Genomic DNA, 18,672 nt, shown 5'->3' with positions numbered 1-18,672 from the left:
GTACATTCGGTCTGACCTAGCTGGCTGAAGAGAACTTTTGGTACTACATGATTTATTGACGTACATTCAGTCTGACCTAGCTGGCTGAAGAGAACTTTCAGTACTACATGATTTACTGACATACATTCAGTCTGACCTAGCCAGCTGAAGAGATCTTTCAGTACATCTGAGTGATACATGATTTACTGACATACATTCAGTCTGACCTAGCCGGCTGAAGAGAGCTTTCAGTACTACATGATTTACTGACGTACATTCAGTCTGTCCTAGCCGGCTGAAGAGAACTTTCAGTACTACATGATTTACTCACATACATTCAGTCTGACTTAGCCGGCTGAAGAGAACTTTTAGTACTTTGGCTTCATAATTTTAACTGAAGCATGGCATTCTAGTTAGTTTAAAATAAATGAGGGGGTGCACAGAGTCTCCCCTACAAGGACAGTGTGAAGGAAAAGTCCTCAACATAAAATAAATGTGTTAAAAATTACACTTGGTTGGCTAACTCCGACAAATGGTCTATGATGAGTCAGTCTTTGAGGGACATTTGTGTTTTGCTTCACAATAAATATGTTTGTGCAAAGGTAGTGAGAGAACAAGAGATCCTATTTGCAGGAAAACAGTCTGGGAAGCATAGGGTTGGCTTGGGAGTGGGATCTGAATAGACAGATATCATCTCCTCTTCTGCAGTGGGAGACTGTAGGTTTCTGTTGCAGAAGCACCTCATACTGAAGATGGGGGCTGAATCATGATACAGAATAAAGACACCATAGGTATGCCGCAGCATGCCAGGATGAGCTCAGCCGATGCCCAATAAGGGCACAGTAGGTGTTCTGCGGCACGCCTGGAAGAGCTCACCATAGGATCCACATGCTGGGTGTAATAACCGCCCTGTGCTCAGTGTTCACAGCTGCATGGAGCCCAGGCTGTGAAAGCTGCAGCATGAATAGAAGCATTCTAGAACTCTCTGCATTGTCATGGCAACATTTAACTTTCCTCCCCTTAGGTAAGTTAATTTGGTGGATGAGCAGAGGGGACAGAAGGCGACATGAGGTTAGCAGAGGACCCAGCCAAAATATAAGTAACATGTTTCCATCTTCTTCAGTTGTGTGTCACAATACATGACATGGCTGACTAGAAACATGTTAACAGGAAATAGGATGGGCGTCTGAAAGTGACCTATGCTTTGACCAATGAACCACTGACTCCTGCAGCAGTCCACCTATTTGCTGACATGAAGTTCAACCTGTTGTCCTTGTTCTACAGCAGTAACCTAGTTATGTCTGGACAAAGTGGGCAGCGTGAACACCAGAACCAGAGGGGAAGGGGGCACCTCAGTTTCAACAGACTGCCTAATATGGTTGGAAACTGAGTAACATTTAACGTTTACACAGAAACATTCACATTGGCATTTCTGAGATAAGCACAAGGTCGGGTAGCCAGAAAAAGATGATTTGCATGCTAAATTGTCTTTTTCTCCCTGTCTGAGCTTGCAGTTACCATGGAAATGCCTATGCAAGTGTTTCAGAGGCATACTGGCCAGTTTCTTTTGTCAAAAATTTTGAAAAAAGACAAAAAATAACGGGAATGAAGGGCGAAAACCAGGGACAATTTTTAACCACTTATTCCTTTAAAATTCTTAAAAGAACAGCTTTAGCGTTTTGCATCAGCATACATTTTTCTGAACAGCAGAAGTATGGGACTTTAATGTCTGGCATTAGTGACTGACTGTAACCCTCTGCATACCTCTCAACCTTTGCTTAAGGATTCTGGAAAAAGTCAAAAATAAAGGGGGTAAATGGCCAGAAACAGGGACAAATTTTAAATATTGCTCTTATAAACTTATAAAGCTGCTAGAGTAACAGGTTTTACTTAAGAGTGCATTTACTGAAGGATACAAAGTCTCAGATTCTGATGTCACATTACTTAGTGGGCACATTCCTCAATGGTTTGCCAGAAAACCACAACTTTTATAAAGAACAGATCAAAAATGTGAGGTAACAATCTGGATATTTTGAGAAATTCTCGAGAGCTGAGAGGTATGATCCTGAGAGATTTTCCAGAAAATCAAACATTTTACAAGGTTTAGAGCAAAAATATGAGGCAAAATTAGGGACGTTTTGCAAAATTCTGGACAGTTTATTTATTGATTGTGTTTTTTTACTAGTTAAGTGGGCTGGTCTGTTAACCCCTATCCTGGAGATCTCTACAGCACATCCAATTGTCCCTCCCTAAGAATGGGAGTATGGACTGAAGCGTGACCATCTGGAACTTCGCCTTTACCACATACTTGTTGAGTGTGCTGAGGTCCAAAATAGGTCTCCAGTCCCCTGTCCTCTTTGGTGCTAAAAAGAATCTTGAGTAAGTTCCGGATCCTTGCTGGTCTGCTGGGACTGGCTGGATGACTCTTTTTTGCAATAGTTTTTTGACTTCTATGGATGTCACATCCCATAAACTGGGTGAAACGCCTGGGATTCCTTTTGTTGGTCTGGGTTGTGAGAGAAAGGGGATGGAATATCCTCTGGATATAACGTTTTGTACCCATCGGTCTTCTGAGATTTTTAGCCAGGCACCTAGGTACAAAGAGAAACGTTCCTCACCTGCCTTCAGAGCAGGACAGTCGGTCCTCCTTTCAGGACCACTGATAGGGCTTCCCAAGGAACTGATCCCTGTCACCCTGGTTCTGTGGACCCCCTCTGCCGTGTAGGCATTGTCTTCCACCATTGCCTCCCCCTCTGCCCCTGGAGGAGGCTTCACATTGTGAGTTCAGAAAGGCTCCTTGAGTCTTATGGAACCACATTTTCCCTCCCTATTGACCTTTGGGATAAGGTCTAGTAGGGGTAGAAAAATGGACTCCTATGGCAGATAGAGTCTTACTGTCTTGCTCACATCTGGTGAAGGTCTCTAACTTTTGGTCCAAACAAGGAAGAACCATCAAAGGGGGGCATTCACAAATGATGACTTGAAAGGTTCCGCAAAAGAACATAAGCGCATCCAGGAATGTCTTCGCAAAGCGATTCCTGTACCCGCTGTCCTACTCATTCCATCAGCTGCGTAAGACACAAGATGCATGAAAGAGTTTACGATGGAATTGAGGGTAGGAAGCTGAGACATCACTTTGTCTGCCACTGAATTGGCTACTGCACCCTGGAGAGTATCTCCAAGCTCCTTCAGGAGATCTCTCTGAAGCCTTGTGAAGTGGGTTAGATAGTTCAATGACCGAAAGGCAAAGGTCGTAGAACTGAACATGCGCTTCCCGTATCTGTCCATGATCCTAGACTCTTTATTAGGAGGATGGGCAGGCGTAGAAGTCTCCATCTCTTTCTTAGTGGCTGCCGCCACCACCATGGCATCAAAAGGTATGGGTTCAGATAAGAAGGACTTATCGTGAGGCGCTGAAATGTATTTGTTGGGCCTCCTAAGAACAGGCTCCATAGAATCCGGTGACTCCCATGCCCTTTGAGACAAAAGATCAATCAACTCATCGAAGGGTGGAGACACCCAAGAGGTAGACAGTCGGGACCCAAAAGCCTTCAGGAGCACCAATTCATCCTCAGTAAGGTTTAGGGGCTGCGAGTTACCCCTCTGCTTAAGGATCTCAAGGCTATCCCCAAAGGAGATATGCTCAGAGGGGAATCTTGGGGACCCTTCCAATTCCTCCAAATCGGTGTCCGATGTGATGGATTCCTGGGGGGATCTAAATATCTCCTCTTACATAACCTCTTCTGAGGGACCTCCTCAGTGGGAATTTCTGGGGAGGTCGCAGAAGAGCAGGGTTCCCACAAAGGGGCATCCTGAGGCTCTGGGTCCCTACACTTACGGTGAATCTGTGGTAGTGGAGAAGATTCAGGCACCTTTTGGAAAGAGGTGGCCATATCAGAGGTTGTGGCAGTCCGAGGGGAACAAAGCCCTCCTCATAACATCGAAGGCATCACAGCTCTGATGTGAGGAAGCACTTGCATCCGAAGACACTGAAGACTCCTCCTGCACCAGAACTGCCGGCTCCAAGCCAGAGGTAGGAGCTGAACTCATTTGTGCCGATGCCCCAAGGGGAAGAGTCGGAACCGACGTATCGGTTCAACCCCCCCCCAGAACCGACAGGAGAGTGTCAGCTCCCAGATTCTACTGCCGGAGCAGAGGACATCAGAGTTGTCGGTACCAACAGTCAGAAGTGAGTGCCGGTACCGACAGTTCCACAAATGACTGAATAGCCTCCGCCGGCTCCGATGCCTCGATTCGAGTCGGAGGAGGAGCAGAAACAGCAGGAGAGGACTTTGTCGGTTTCGAAGCTGCTTGAGTCAAAGCCAACAGAATTTTAGCTAGAGCTGGATCCTGTAAAAGTCTCCATACCACTTAATCCACGTCCAAATTAGAGAGTCTGGAAGCCCGAGAGGAAGCCACCGATGGAGCAGGTGAACCCAAAATCGGGGATCTCAAGGTAGGAGATACCAGTTCCAAGACTGGGGACCGGCTCCTACCAACTACCTGTACAGTCAGTTCCGATGACAATGGAGCCGAGACAGGAGCTTTCTTAGAAGATTTCGGAACTGAAGAGCCCTTCGGACCCAAACTACTTGAAGAGGCTGGTGAAGAAGGTTTTGGTTGTCCCGGAGCAGAATCCATGTCTGATCGGAAAGCAGGCTTAATCAATCCATGCTCCACTAAGTTATGTTTCCTTTCAGCCAAAACTCTAGAGCTGAACCCATGACAAATGGAGCAAACCTCCTGTAAATGGACCTCACCCAAGCAATACACACATGTGGAGTGGCCATCAGTTATCAACATCTTCTGATTACATTTAGGGCATCTTTTAAACCCTGATTTTGCCTTCTCAGACATAGTAGCAAGAATACAGAAGTCAGCAAGGATAACAACAATACACTGTCAGAAAATTAAACTAAGCCTAACTGGCTACAAGTACAAAAAGGCAGCTTACTGTGGCTTCGTAGTGTCTATTGCAAACACAGAATAAGCCTAACAGGCTATGGTAAATAACAGAAAACAGCTTAAAAACAGCTAAGAGCCTAACTGGCTAACAAAAAAATTGCAGAAAACTGCAAAAGCCTAACTTGGCTAAGGATAGGTGAACTAGTCCATTACTTTAAAGTCTGAGGTTAATTTAGAATTAGAAATGACACAGAGACACACCAAAGCTCAAACTTAATAATTTATTAAACAAAAACTTACTAGGTAAACAGAAGAAAACTAATAAATCATGTACTTACAAGCATATGCATAAACAAAATCATCTTTGCCACTGACAGGGGGACTTCAATTCTATTCAGTACAGCTATCTGTTCAGTCAAGGCAAGGCCAACACTGGCAAAATGGCTCTTATGCTCAGTTCAGGCTAGTGCTGTGATCAAATCCGGATGATGATGATTTCCATTTTAGCCTTTGAGCTTTTTATAGTGTTGAACAAACAACAGGGTCAATAGGTTCAACTAATAACATATTGATCACAAGCTTATCGTGAGTTGATGGAATATTGTAGAAAATATGATATTACAAGCTCATCATGAGTTGATGGAATATTTTAGAAAATTACAGATCCTTTCCTAAGTTGTAAACAAGTCTCGTAATGTCTGGTCTTATGCCTTACTTCCCTTTTGTAAAGAACAGTTAGCTCACAAACTTGTGATATAGTTCCTCATTGGAATCCCCCATATTCTGGTAAACATCTTTTAAGCTGACAAACAACTTACAGGTCAACAAAAGTTCAGTTATACCAGTAATCAGTGAGCAAGGCCTGCTCTTAAGCATATTGTATTGTTACAATATTAGCAGCATATAGTGAGGTAGTGGCATGTCAGATCTAGCAATATTCAATCTAGCAATAATTAAACATACACAGTGATATGTGGCTCAAGGCATAACAAAAACTGGTAGACTATGTGGATCCTTCACAGGCCACCCCTTGCATCGAGCAACGTACGCTGTGTATCCCATATAAGAGTTAAAACTGACAACATCAGTGTGTACCTTCTCATCACTTTACAGTAAATGCAGCATGATATTAAGCAAAATAACGGTGAAACTATTGTGGTCAATAGCAAGGATGCAACAACAAATTAAACCACACTGAAGCTTTAGATGACCACATAAAAATATCATACCAGTGCGAAACAGTTATATCCTGTATTTCATTTGCAATTTTTACAATGGTACCTTTGTCTTTAATCATTTTAATCACTGTTTTATGCGCATCATTTAGTGTTTTATTTAAAAGTTGCAACGCTGTTTGTCCTTCCTGCTTAATCTGTAGAACGTCCGGGTGGACTAGAGATGGCCATCTAAAAGTGTAATGGTTCTATGCTAGCATTAAATGTGACGTCCATCCATCTAGTCAATCTAATAAGTTCTCCAGTACAAAAATCAATGATTGCATGGATATTACTTTTACAGTATGCTCCACCATTTGTGATTATCCCATAACTCCAGGCTAATTTACAGGAGGATATCAGACAAACAGTGGTATCATTTAGTTGGTAGATGTCCGTACCATTTACTACATACCTGTGCCAGGTGCATTCCCCAGTTCCATTATGTAAGCATGGGTGAGGCTTCCTTTTCACCATCATGCATACCCACCCCTGGGGCCAGGTCTCACAACCTGCCAAATCAATGGGTAAATCACTATAATCAATCAAAGTAGACTCAATTTGAGGTACCCACCAATTATTTTCAAATTGAAGGGCAATGTAACAAATAGACAGACCTGCTTTGTTCCTTTTTTACTAGCAAGATAGTCAAAAATCAGTATACAAGACTTATTTTCACATGCAAAATCTATTGTCTTTAACCAATGGTATAGTTGCAGTTTTCTTTGCCAATGGGCTGCCTTTTTAGCCCCCCAAGTTTGAGTGAATTGCAAATATTGCTGATTAGCAGTCAACTGAGATAGGATACAAAAGGTCTGATTTACTTTTGCTGTGAGGTTATTTAAAATCTGTTTTGTATATGTATTAGTATGTTCAATCCAACTCCACAAGACAGTTTGAGTTAAAATACTGTCTACAGTTCTTTGTCCCAGTTTGGGATCATGATCTGATAGTAGCTTAAAGGCCATATTTAGGTCAGTGCCCAAACGGCTCAATTTGCTACGTAGGGTATCTATATCTACACTGTTTAAGAATCCAGTCCCTGTTCCGACTGCACCTAGTGCAGTACCAAGAATACCTGTAACATCACGTTTATTTCTTTTATATTTGTAATGTCTGTATTTGATATGCAAGGAATTAACCGGCCATAATTGTACAATTTTACAATGTGGATAGCTGGTAGTAATATCGACTGCTGTCATGTTAACTATTATTTTAATACGTTGTATAACTCTAGCACTACTTACAGTTTTACATCCTCTTGTATACCTTACCACATGTCCCAAATCATCAAATACAGTTGAACTATTGTCCATGGCATGTATTTCCAAACTCGGAGATAGGGTTTCCGCTGTGTCATTTTCCCTTTGAAATTCAGCTATGCAGGAGGAATCTAATGGAGACTTGGCTAGTGGAAATCCCGACTCATTTAGCCTTTGGTATAAACTTCCAAAAGGGTTGGAAACACATTTTTCAGGATGTCTATCACAGTTCAGTCTACATACAGTTGTAATGTTCTCCGTCTGAGTGATGTTTCAAGTTAAGGCAGGTTTAGGTGTCACCGCATATAGATCATTTCCCAATTTTTAATAAAAGTCACAGTCCGCCATTAAATTTGCAACATCTTCCTCCTCGAATAGAGGGATAGGATCAAGACAGTCATATGGCCCATCTACGTGTTGTCGTCGGTAAAGGTTGGCACCTTCCCAAACAGTGGCAATAATCTATGGAGAGGAAAGTACAATGGTTGTTTAGCAGAATCAAGTAATACTAAAACAGTATCACCAGGTCCATCACAAATCACAGTCCCATGTTCATTTGGCTGATTGGGTATGGTCACTATAACTTTCATTCCCAGCCATTTGCTTGGTTTAGTATCACAGCCTTGTAGCAAAATAACAGCATCTTGATGCATACAAATTTCTACTAAAGGTTGTCCTTTTTGAATCATCTGTGTCTTGTTATTTAAATTGATAGCCTTTACTATCACTTCTCGTTCTGGATCCCATAATGTAAAAACCTCCCAATTTTCCCCTAATAGTCCTTTTTGCCCCCAGTGCCAATTTTTTAGGAGATAGAGTTTCCAACCTGTCTCAACTAACACTATATTTTGTGCTGGCACTCTTTGTTCAGTCAATGCGCATAGCCAGAACCGAGTTTGATCAGTATTTGTCAAAAGAGAGTACATGGCATTTGGGTTCAGCTTTTCTAATTTTAAAATACAACAGTTGGACCGAATGTCATTCATATGCATTTGCAAAGGGGTTCCTTGATGCTTTTGAGGTCTGTTATTCAGTTGGCTCACAGCTAATTTTAATACCTTTGCCCAGCCTCGTAACGTTCTATCACTTGTATTCTTTCGGATTTGTTTTTTAAGGAGCCCATTATACCTTTTAATCAAACCAGCAGTTTGTGGATGATATAGGATATGCAGCACCCATCGAACTCCATGTTCCTTTGCCCAGTCTTGAACCTTCACTCCGGTAAAGTGGCTGCCCTGGTCACTTTGGATTTTACTGGGAATCCCATATGTCACACATAATTTATTCAGTCCTTTTAATACTGCTTGTTGGTTTGCCTTTTTGCATGGAGAAACCATTAGTAATCCTGAATAAGTGTCCACCATTGTTAGGCAATATTACTGATTTTGATCCAGTGGTAAAGGACCAGTAAAGTCTATTTGCCAGATTTGTGCTGAACGACTGCCTCGGTGAATGTGTCCACATGCTTCTGCTTGCAGTTGCTTTTGTTTATTTTTTTGGCAGATTTCACACTGCTTTATAACATCTGTAGTTATTTCCTTATTCAACTGCATACCATGCCTTTGTGCCCATTTTATTGTTGCATCTCTTCCCAAGTGCCCAGTCCGATCATGGGCCCATCTTGCCATACTAACACTTCTGGTTTTATCTTCAGCAACACATACCATGGCCATCTTATCTACCTGCTGGTTATGCCTCCTTTAATTTGTCACAAGTGATGCATGGGCATCTACATGTCCAACACTGATTTTGCATTGTTGAGCTTTTTTTTTCCCAAATCCGTTGCTAAACTTCTGAACCTCCCCACAGAGGTCTGCCATGGATCTTTCAATTATGTTGTTGCCAGGCAGGTAACCAGGTTGTTAATCCTTTAAAAACTGCCCAGCTGTCAGTATAGATGTACGCTGTATCTCCAGGTGATAATCTATCAATGAGCAGGGCAGCAGCTTGTAATTCTGCCTGATTATTTGAACTGGCAGTACCTTTGTCAAATAACACAGTCTCTGTTCGTGGGCAATAAGCCACTGCAGTCCAGGTCCTGCCATTTGATCCAATTTTAGCAGAGCCATCAGTAAACCATGCATGTTTCTGTTTTTCTGCATCTAAATTATCAAATGGTGACGCTTCAATGATTGGTGACTTTGGAAGCTCGTGTCGTTGTTGCTCTACCGCATCAGTATCATCCAAAATTACCAGTCCAGCCAATTGTTGTTGTACTTGAGATACTCCAGGTACAATATTGGCCCTTTCCTGCAAATACCATTTCCATTTCTGTACAGTCGAAGACTGTGCTATTAGAGTTTTCATTAAATTATTATCTCGTAACCACCCCTGGATTTGGTAGTCTATCTTAACTGTCACTGTTTGTTGTTTAGTTATTCCTTCCACATGAATCAATGCTGTCTACACTGCCAGCACATGTTGCTCAAGGGGGCTATATCTCACCTGCGCACCAGTCAGGGATTTGGACCAAAATCCCAAGGGTCTCTTTTTTCCAGTGTCATCCATCTGCCACAACCCCCAAGACATAACATTATTGGCAACTGTTACTTCAAGGATAAAAGGTTGCTGTGGATCAACTGGGCCCAGCCCCACACTCTGCTGTAGGACCTTTTCTGCTTCTTCGAAAGCTGTTTGCTGCTTGGGACCCCACTGAAAGTCACATTTTGTTGCTTGTTACATAGTGAATGGGCTGCAAAATTAGTATAAGGTGAGGTACGAATGCCCTCCAAAAGCCCATTGCTCCCAAGAAGGCCTGTGCCTGCTGTTTCATCTTTGGGACTGCAATTTTCTGAATACTTTCTAATGTAGCTGCAGGAATTTTTTTGTAGCTCCATTCCAGATCATACCCAGGAATTTTACTGATGTCCATTGTTGTGTTTTATTTTCATTTATAGCCCACCCTCTGTTTTGAAGGTGTTGGATTATAGTTTTTAATGCAATATCTACATCAGACTTCTCTCCGGTAATCATTATGTCATCAATGTAATGATAAACAGTCACTTTGTCCAGCTGTAACTTGGCTACATCTCTAGCCACTAGTCCATGACACAGGATAGGGCTGTGCAGATATCCGTGTGGTAACACTTGGAAGGTGTACTGCCTCCCCTCCCAAGTAAAAGCAGATTGGGCTCTGTTTTCTTCTGCTACTGGAATGGAGAAGAAAGCATTTGCTAAGTTCAAAACTGCATGATATGGCCCAGCAGATGAAGACAATCTTTCCACGATCATAACAATATCTGGAACAGCTGCCGCTAAAGGTGGGGCCACCTTGTTCAGACCTCAATAATCTACAGTCATCCGCCATGACCCATCAGGTTTCTTTACCGGCCACACCGGACTGTTGAATGGACTCACAGTTGGCTCAAGTATGCCAACCCGAAGCAGATCTTGGATCGTTTCAGTGATCTCAGCATGCCCACCTGGAATACGATACTATCTGATGTTTACTATTGTTTTATGTGTGGCAATATAAAGTGGTTCCCACTTAGCATTGCCTCGGACTACAGCCTTAACTGTGTTGAATGAACAATGCTGCACTGCAAACCTAAATGGCCCTACAGTAGTTTCTAAAGTTCTACCCTTTAACACATCTATTCCTAAAATGTGTTCAGGTACTGGAGCTATTACTGCTTCAATGTAAATAGGAATACCATCCCCAAAAGCTATTTTAACCTTGGTTTTGGTACCTAGTGTTTTTGCCCCTCCATAACCATCAATCTCTACATATTGTCCATGAAATTTACGGGGGTTGCCTGCAAAAATGGTTATTTCTCATCCTGTGTCTACCAGAGCCATTACATGCTGTGGCCCTCCCCTCCAAAAAATAGAAGAGGTACGTAAGGGCGTCGGCCCCCAGGTGTAATTGCTCTTACTGTACTCCTAGCTACTGGGGACCCGTCTACTAGTTAATTTGTCTCTGTTTTTTCAACCGGGATTTTCCATTCCTTTTCTCCCCAATCTCTCTCATCACTGAATTCCCCCTTTTGCCACTGTGCTAACTCCTTATCAGTAGGGATGTCAGGATATAATTGATTCCACCCTACCTTCCCTTCAGTGGTACTTCTGGTTGGATGTTTTGTAGGGGGTTGCTTTTTGCCTGCAGAGCCTGAGCCTTTCTCTTTTTGTTTTTGCTTCCATTTTTTATATAATTCCTCAGTAGCTATCCCATCTATTTCTGCAACTTCTACCCCCCACCTTAATAGATCCAGAAACATTTGCTTTCTTGTAACTTTTTCACCAGATTTATCTTTTGGTTTCTTTGCATTTGCTTTTCTAGCTCTTCTCTGTTCTCTTTCTTCCACTAATTCTGCCATTTGATTTAGAGTGACTATTACTTCCCATATCTGCTGACCTACGCAGCCCGCCAAGGCAGCCATCCGCTGCCCTTTCCACCACTGCGGTGCATTTTTAATCAATTTACTCCTCATATTGCTGGTCATTATTTGTGCGTCTGGTCATTTTGGAAGCACTACTGCCCCATTCTCTAATTCCAATGAATAAATGGCAGCCAACGTAGCCATTTCTCTTAACTGCTGTATTGCCTCTGCTATTGTTTTTCAAGGCTTATGTTCATCAGCTACTGCTGTAGCATCAGGCCAAGTAGCTTGGAAAGCCGTGGCTAACCACACCACCAGTGTACGCACCTGGGGATCATCATGATTTACATTATTTACTATTTGTTTTAACTGTGGGTGAAACACCAAGCATGCACATTGGTGCATTTCTTCGGCATTTAGAGACACTGCTTTTCCTCCTGTATCCCAAACTTGAAGAAACCAAGCTAAAACAGTTTCCCCTGGCTTTTGCTTATAGAGTTGGATTACATTTAATAATTCAGCTTGGGTATAACTCTGCACCTCAACCCATCTTTGTGGCGCCGCTCACCCAGTATACTGTCCCTTTCTCTCAATAACTGGGCGTGTCTCTACTGAAGGGGAATTTACTATTTCAAAATCACTATCACCCTCATCAGTTGAGGGGAGATTACCTTCCCACTTCTCGGGGTCAAACTCTGCCTTACACAGCAAAGCACGAACCCGAGGCCTTGAGGGCGGGCAGCGTTCTTTTTCATTCCGCTGTCTATGCTGCTGAATTATTCAATTAGCTAAAGTCAGTGAATTAGATTTCCAGTGTTCAGCTTCCTCTCCTGCTTTGACAAGTGCCATATCTGCCTTTTAAGGCATCTCTATCCATTCTGTGTGTATGAGCATGTTCTTTACATTGCTCTTCTAACTCTAAAATTTTTCTTTTAGTTTCTCTACATCTCTGTCTAATTCCTGAATTGCCTCAAAGAACAGCCATATGGCTGCTCCCACCCCTTCCTTTACATTTTCCCCCTTATCATCCAATTTTAGTTCCAATAAAGCTTTAACTAGACTATCAGGGTCTGCCTTAGGTCTTTCTTGCAAAGGTTTTGGGGAAGGGGGGTTAAACTTGATTTAACACCTTAGCAAGAGGATCCCATTTTCCAAACAGTGCTAGCATTATAATACCAACACCCACCTTATTTGGGGTGCCTGACACAATATTCTTCTTGCCTATGCCTACATGTTTAAAAGGAAAAAACATTGATTGTTGTTGTAACATTTCCACTGCAAACCTCAGACCCTGCTCGCTGCGCCAAATGAACTAGTCTGTTACTTTAAAGTCTGAGGTTAATACAGAATTAGAAATGACACGACACACCAAGGCTCAAACTTAACAATTTATTAAACAAAAACTTACTAGGTAAACAGAAAAAAAACTAATAAATCATGTACTTACAAGCATATGCATAAACAAAATCATCTTTGCCACTGATAGGGAGACTTCAGTTCTATTCAGTACAGCTATCTGTTCAGCCAAGGCAAGGCCGACACTGGCAAAATGGCTCTTATGCTCAGTTCAGGCTAGTGCTGTGATCAAATCCGGATGATGATGATTTTCATTTTAGCCTTTGAGCTTTTTATAGTCTTGAACAAACAACAGGGTCAATAGGTTCAACTAATGACATATTGATCACAAGCTTATCATGAGTTTATGGAATATTGTAGAAAATATGACATTACAAGCTCATCATGAGTTGATGGAATATTTTAGAAAAGTACAGATCCTTTCCTAAGTTGTAAACAAGTCTCGTAATGTCTGGTCTTATGCCTTACTTCCCTTTTGTAAAGAACAGTTAGCTCACAAACTTGTGATATAGTTCCTCACTGGAATCCCCCATATTCCAGTAAACATCTTTTAAGCTGACAAACAACTTACAGGTCAACAAAAGTTCAGTTATACCAGTAATCAGTGAGCAAGGCCTATTCTTAAGCATATTGTATTGTTACAGTATTAGCAGCATATAGTGAGGTAGATAATCAAACATACACAGTGGTATGTGGCTCGAGGCATAACAAAAACTGGTAGACTGTGTGCATTCATCACAATAGGGCAAATAAGCCTAACGGCTAAACACAGAAAGAAGAACAGGGGCCAATGCCCAACAACTAGAGAGATGATTTAGGTCAAAAAGGATATATAATCCGTAAACAGACAAACTGTCCTAACTACAAGCCTATATAAACACTAACTAACAAGAAAAAATAGAATTATTCTGAAAATTTTAGCACAAAATAGAAAACTTATCTCTCTAACGGCCTGAGCTGTAGAGAAACGCACGATCAGCTGCAGCAGCAAACTAGATCTGGGGAATGTAGTGGTGCATTGTGGGATAGGGCTTTGACCTTGAGCTGTTATAGACCTCGAGCTTTGCAAATTGGCCGACTCTGAGCCGAGGATCTGCTCCGAACCCATCAGTAAGAATGAAGGCGAGATTGAACAACTTCACATCCACAAATTTTATAAAGAACAGATCAAAAATGTGAGGTAAAAATCTGGATATTTTGAGAAATTCTGGAAAGTTGAGAGGTATGATCCTGAGAGATTTACCAGAAAATCAAACATTTTACAAGGTTTAGAGCAAAAATATGAGGCAAAATTAGGGATGTTTTGCAAAATTCTGGACAGTTTATTTATTGATTGTGGTTTGTTTACTAGGTAAGTGGGCTGGTCTGTTGACCCCTGTCAGCCACAATCCAACAGCAGTAAAGATAACAATTTACACAAGTACATTAAATTCACATGCATCCTTCATACAGTTAAGAGGTACGTTTAATTTCCATAAGTTGGTGCAGACCTACATGTGTACTGTTTCACCCACTGAGTATCAGGACAGGTTTGGACTCAATTGTCTAATGGCCTGTTGTAATCAGAATTTGTCACAGTAGCTGTAACTCACTGTAGCTGGACTGACTTCCAGTGTAGAAATCATTTTGCTGTATTCATTCATTCATTCATTCATTCATTCATTCATTCATTCACTCACCCACACTCACTTTATGCTATTCATAATCATTATGAAGAAAGGCAGAGATTTCCTGACAAGCTATGGGAGTAAGCCATAAAAAACATTTGGATAAATAGATATTCCAAGGCCAACAAAGTTATGACCATTCACACTTTGCTAGTACCCTCCCTCAGGTAACACCTCCTTTGTCCAGGTGAGTCATAGCAGTAAAACCTAGAGTAAATTTGTGGGTACCCATCCAGTCACTATCTTATGTTCAAAGATAGTGAATTTCACTGTTTATCATGTTGGGAGAAGTTTATTCCAAAGGTTTGGGAGGTGCTGCCTTATAAGCATGCTTCTTGACTGTGCAGTATTTATCTGTTGGTGAAGATTTAGGTCCCTGGTTCTACTAGTGGGAGAAATATTGGACTTGCGAAGAAACAGGAGGTCTGGGGCAACTGGGTCTGCAATGGTACAGCAAGCAACACAGATGTCCCCTCAAAGTTTTTAAGGCACTGAATAAAGGGATAGAGCTTCCAGCATCTTTTCATAGCACAGGAACTTTAGGCCTGTGATCTTTTTGGTTAGGGACCTTTAGGGTTTTGCTAATTGAGATATATACCCCAAAAGGGGCATTGTACTCAATAATTGTCCTGATCAATACTGAGTATAAGGGAGTGATTACCTCTGTAGACCATGAGGATATTCCTTTGGCAATTAGGTGGGCTAAATTAAAGAATTTCCTGACAACTGTTGTAACATGATGGTCAAATGACAGGGCACTATCAGGCCATGTATCTAGGTCCCTGACAACATTCTCATTTTGTAGTTGTGTGTTAGTTATACAGGCATCTATATTATATTATCGTAAAATGAAAATAGCAAACGCTATTTCATCATACCAATAAAATCTAAACAACATAATAGCGAACAAACGGAACAGCGAATTTTTTCCCAGGGAAAAAATTCCCTGCTCCATAAAAAAAAAAAAAAAACTTAAACACAAATTTAAGTGGGGGGGGGGCTTCACCCCCACACACCCCCGATGTGGGGGGCTGTGCCTCCCACACACACACCCCTACTTAAATATACCAACTCCGAGATCGCACCAAAGTGGAGGAAATGGCAAAGTCCCAAAAACGGCCCACCAAATTTTTTTTCCTGGGAAAAAATTTGATGTTCCGTGACTTCGCTATTTTGTCATTTCGACAGTATCATATTGACTAAATAGCATTCGCTATTTAGTCCATTCGATACTGTCATATAGACCCGTTATACAGTATGATGAGGAGAGAGGGTGTTTACCAAAACTGATGCTATATTTTTCATCATTTAGTTTGCGGTCATTTGCAGTCCATCGAGGGTTTACTAAGGAGAGGTCATTCAGAAGAGTTTGGGTGTCACAGGACAACTTAACAAACACCTGCAGTTTACAGTTATCTGCAAACTTTGTTAGTCAGAGGTCTTGGCTCGCCATTTGGAGATCAGAGAAGTAAATGCCAAAAAGGAGATGTTCCAGCATTGCACCTCGAAGTACACCACTGGTCACTTTTTGTACTTACTGATGAAGCATCTACAGATCACACTGTGTGGGGTTTGTCTTTCAGACAGTTTGCTATCCGTCTTACCACATATGGGTTTATTTTTAAAGCAATTAGCTTTTGTATTATATCAGTATGGGGAATGGTGTTGAATTCCTTCACCAGGTCAAGATGCACTACATGCACTGCATGGCCATCATCTACAGATTCTGCAACCCTTTTGAAGAAGTTTTGAGGTTAGTTATAATACTCCCCCATGGTTTTGTAGATGTGGCTTGTAAGGCTGGTAGAACTTTAACTACCCAGGTTAGTTGTAAGGCTGATAGGATGTTAATTACACAGGTCAGTTGTAAGGCTGATAGGATGTCAACTACCCAGGTCAGTTGTAAGACTCATAGGACTTTAACTACCCAGATCAGTTGTAAGGCTGATAGGATGTTAACTACCCAGGTCAGTTGTAAGGCTGATAGGACGTTAACTACCCAGGTCAGTTGTAAGACTCATAGGACTTTAACTACTCTGGTCAGCTGTAAAGCCACCCATTTTGAGGGACTTTGCCACTGCTAGTGCAGCACTTGTCAGGAACAAAGCTAGTAGCTAAACTTAAACAGCTTGAGGAGTGTAGGAGTGTCTGCAGGGGCATGTTTAACACTGTTATGCAACCAGGTGTCTGACATGTAATACTAAATAAAGGTACAGTTAAAAGGATCATTGTGTAGCATCTTGCATGTTTTTTTTTCTTATTTAGTTTAGTCGAGTGATGTTAAAGGCATGTAGGTAGGTGCGAGCGTGAATGGGCATGCCTTCGTTGAAGGTTGTGCGTCAGGCTGGCAACTCGGCACCGTAAAATCCACTGCCAATATAAGCGGACCGGAGTTCAGCTGTGGTGACCCCTAACCGGGAAAAGCCGAAAGAGAGTTTACAGTGTTATAAAATGTTTTATGGAGAGTAAAAACCTTGTTGATAAGCTGTGTGATGTAAAAACATAGTAGGCAACACAAACTCCAAATGGCAAAAACAGCAGCAGTGGTTCAGGTACAAAAGCCAACTCACGGTTTACCCAGGAATGTGTACAATGAAACACATGAAAGGTGTACTCACATAAAAATCCAAAAGGTATAAACAGTATTCCAAGCGTTTTCATCTCCGGTGAATCAGAGACTTTTACAAGGGTGTTATATTGAATAAATTCCTGGGTAAACTGTGAGTCGGCTTTGGTACCTGAACCCCCTGCTGCTCTTCTTGCCATTTGAAGCTGTGTGATGTACTTGACTAGGGCAGTCCCCGGCAGCATTAAACATTTTAACTCTGGCCATTGGTGAAATGAAACCCTGGGGGAAGGACTCCATGCCCCCCTGCTGTCCAATACCCCCCTAAATACCCCCATCATGCTCCCTACTTTCCCCATGTTGGTCTTACACCATTCAGATGACTTTTTTCTTATTTTCTCATGCTTTACTGTACTTTTAAGATTTTTCCTGCATTCTTTCAATATATTTAAATAGCCAAGATTACACCAGAGGAACTAATCAAATGTAAGCAGCTCTCTCTGTCCCCCACTCCCAAAGCCACTGGGTTCTAGATTTTCTGTGTTGCATTTTACAGCTTTTTATTTGCAACCTTTTGAGCCAAAGATGGCCTGAACAAAATGATGTCTTAAAATTATTAGAATAATTTCTATTCATTCTTGTTCTTCATTTTTTCCTGCATCCTTTCACTCCTCCCTAAGTGACCAAAACTGCGGTGTAATAACTGTGGAGAAAATAACAGAATTAACCTCAGTCTGGAGGCTTCTAGGGACTCAAAAGCCATGGGAGTCTGGATGACATGATGTATATTTTAGAGGTTTCCCCCAGCCTTTCTTTACTTCTACGGCCTGGACAAAAATCATGACTAACTAAAGAAATTTAATCTTATTTGTTCTGTCAAGGAAAAATAAGTTGTGCTCAAGGCTTAATTATCAGAGTTGACAAAAAAGCAGTTCCCAATAAATTGAGAAGATAAATATTTGCAAAGAGACATGAATCATGTTTTAAAACAGTGTCTGTCTCCCTGTTAAAAGAACAAAAATAGTCACCTTTTGCATATCCTTATGTTATGGCTTGGTTCTACAGTATGGGAAAGACATATATGCAACATCAACACAGTCCAGCCATGTTTCGGTTCTACAGTATGGGAAAGACATATATGCAACATCAACACAGTCCAGCCATGTTTTGGTTCTACAGTATGGGAAAGACATATATGCAACATCAACACAGTCCAGCCATGTTTCGGTTCTACAGTATGGGAAAGACATATATGCAACATCAACACAGTCCAGCCATGCTTTGGTTCTACAGTATGGGAAAGACATATATGCAACATCAACACAGTCCAGCCATGTTTCGGTTCTACAGTATGGGAAAGACATACATGCAACATCAACACAGTCCAGCCATGTTTTGGTTCTA

The 18,672-nt window shown here is 41.6% G+C and overlaps 1 protein-coding gene across 3 annotated transcripts in view; it reads right to left on the bottom strand.

The window, feature by feature from the left end:
• The window catches only part of LOC122815127 (gastrula zinc finger protein XlCGF26.1-like), a 289,579-nt gene that overhangs the window by 64,895 nt on the left and 206,012 nt on the right, over positions 1 to 18,672 (bottom strand). The window lies entirely within an intron of this gene.

Source organism: Protopterus annectens, chromosome 11.part0 (assembly GCF_019279795.1).
Source record: "Protopterus annectens isolate FY-2018-M chromosome 11.part0, PAN1.0, whole genome shotgun sequence".
In the NCBI taxonomy this organism is placed as follows: domain Eukaryota; kingdom Metazoa; phylum Chordata; order Ceratodontiformes; family Protopteridae; genus Protopterus; species Protopterus annectens.
Note: the sequence above shows the minus strand (reverse complement) of the source record. Positions and strands in the feature narration are given on the sequence as shown.